We start from the raw sequence: 2547 nt of genomic DNA on the forward strand, positions 1-2547 counted from the left end.
AGATGTGTAGGGTTTATTCTTCAAGTTTCGGCTGTTGAGTTGTAGGGCTTCACTCATACTTTGCTTCCGATTTTGATTCTTTCTTCGCTTGTCAATCGTTCATGGGGTTGTATTTGAATTGATTGATAGCTCGTATATCTTTAGTGGCATTGTTTCTACGTTACATATAATTTTATTTCAGTTTAGGGCAAGAGCTTCACTGGATTAGCCGTATCAAAGTTTCTTCAGTTGCTATTTATTTTAGGTTGGTCTCGCATCGAATGTTGCCGGTTATATACTTGTAGAAGATACCCTATCTTTGATTTCTTGCAGTATTAAACCCTACGTTTGTACTTCCGATGGTGTTCTTCTAATCTCTGGTATTGATATTGGTTAGCTTGTCTGTTATTTTGAATCTCATCGGATTTTTCAGCCTTTTCTGGATTACTTCTTCTCTCTTGTCACCTCTGGACTAATAAAGTTGAATGTTAGTGCATTTCGGGCATTATGAACAATGCGATTGATAATTAGCACAAACCCTGCAATTCCTTAAGGAGTGATTGAAAATTAAATTTTATTGTTTGGGAATGTTTTGCCTAATGAGGACAATACTCGAAAGCAATGGATTTATCTCTATATGATGCTTTTGTCATAGTTACTCTGATGGGTCTTTATTCCTTGTATGTTTTTCATGCTTCGTATCACATATTGTCTACCTGCATTCTCTTTGCCCGTAAAGCTTTACCTGGGGTATTGAATGGGCACGAGATACTTGATTGGTTATACCTTTTGAATGCAATGGTTCACAGTAAGTAAATTCATTGAATTGCTAACTATTTCGATTTTCTAATTTCACTCTTGCGTCCCCCGGAATTTGATGAATTAATTATTCCTCATTATAAGATTGGATGGATTTTAGGTATTTGAGGCTTGGCTGATTATCTACTTAGAAGATATGAGCATCATTCTTAATATTGGTAAAGATCTATGAGAGATCTATCTACTAACTCCCCATTTTATTTGTGTAGTTGAAATAATTTTCAAAGAATTTTTGTTTCGTTGAAAGAATTAGGCAAGTAGTGGCTCAAATGGATTCTTTGTTAAGTTCTTACAAACATGGCAGGAAGCGATGAAGAACTACTGATGCGTAATGAAGGTACTTTATTTAGATATTTGGCCAATATATGCCAGAAATAGCAGAAATTCGAATAAAAAACATTTAAAAATCAGTACTAAATATCTTGCTTGGAGGTGCTCTAGCACTGTCATTAGACATTGACTCCTGATATGAGCGCCGCAAAAAACTTTTTTACTACCAACCAAATACGGTTTTTGTAGATTTAAACTGTTGTTTTGCGCTTTTTCTTAATTCTATCATAATACTTGATGCTTAAAACAGTTTTACTATCACGATTGTTTAATTACTGTAAGCTTGGACACTTGATCAAGACTGGTTTGGGTTGATAGCTTCTTCACCATTGCTTGTAGAGGTCCAATACCTGTTTTGGTTCTTGAATGGCCAAAAGTAAATTTGTTTCTTAGTCAAATATAACTGGCATAAATATCTTTTAAATATAGAGTGTTGCCAAACTGCCACAAGTATAATTGGCATAAATATTATGGCATAAAGATGGTCAAGCCTAATTTACTTTTTCACTCCTAACAGATGCTTCTCGGAAGATTCATGATAAGAGTGTCGCCAAACGAGAGTCACTCCTAACATCCTGGTTAGAAAATTCACTTTAGGCAGTCTTTTCCCTTCATATCCTTATTAAAATATGTACTTTAAGTAGTATTTTTTATATTCTGATGTAAAAACTCACTTTGGGTAATTTTTTTGTCAAATCCTGATTAAGAGCTTCACTTTAGGCTAGCGACATTGAATGTCAGTAACTGCACATTCTTCCTGCATTGTATTTGTTGCAGGCAACATATCTTCGGTATTCAGCATCATAAAACCATGACTTTCTCAGATGGATGGTACTAATCCAAATTGGTTACTTTGGCAGGTCAAGTTCGCAAATGATTCTTTGCCTGATAGATTTAATGTCATCAGATATTGGTCATATCATCTCAATTGTCTTGCTCTGGATTTTATAATTTTTCAATGATTATCGGTTGTCCAAATGTTATTTTAAAATGCAACACTGACCCTATAAACATTGATGAAGCAACTCTGTTACCTTCACGTGTCTCTACTATTGAGTTGTTCGATAATATATTTGATGTTAGTGACATTTTCTATCAAGAAACTTGCTATCTGATGAGGAATATGCTCAAAAGCAGTGGATGAACACCCACGTGATGCTTTTGTCATAGTTAATCTGATGGGTCCTTTTCCACTGTTTCTTCTTTTCAGATTGATTTTCTAATAACTTTCACACAATTCAAGCAAAAAATGACAGATCTGACTGAGTGTACTTGCCTTCAGCTCACCTGCACTAAATTCTTAACTGAGTTAAATGACTAAGCAGTGATTAATCATAATTTCTCTGATTTGAAAGGAGTTCACAACTCTCATCACATATTCTTTTCATCACGTATTATTTGCAGATATGTCAAGCAAAA

At 34.6% G+C, this 2547-nt stretch overlaps 1 long non-coding RNA gene across 15 annotated transcripts; it reads left to right on the forward strand.

Annotated features, from left to right (window-relative positions):
• On the forward strand, positions 1 to 2214 carry LOC144715700 (uncharacterized). Of its 15 annotated transcripts, none has more exons than XR_013584710.1 (5): positions 2 to 41; positions 899 to 956; positions 1103 to 1135; positions 1646 to 1706; positions 1989 to 2214. It is a non-coding gene; the product is annotated as an uncharacterized LOC144715700 (long non-coding RNA). The 15 variants fall into 15 exon arrangements; XR_013584698.1 differs by having other exon boundaries at positions 5 to 787; positions 1906 to 2214; XR_013584697.1 differs by having other exon boundaries at positions 5 to 787.
• The last annotated feature ends 333 nt before the right edge of the window (positions 2215 to 2547 follow it).

This window comes from Wolffia australiana, chromosome 19 (genome assembly GCF_029677425.1).
Source record: "Wolffia australiana isolate 7733 chromosome 19, ASM2967742v1".
Classification (NCBI taxonomy): domain Eukaryota; kingdom Viridiplantae; phylum Streptophyta; class Magnoliopsida; order Alismatales; family Araceae; genus Wolffia; species Wolffia australiana.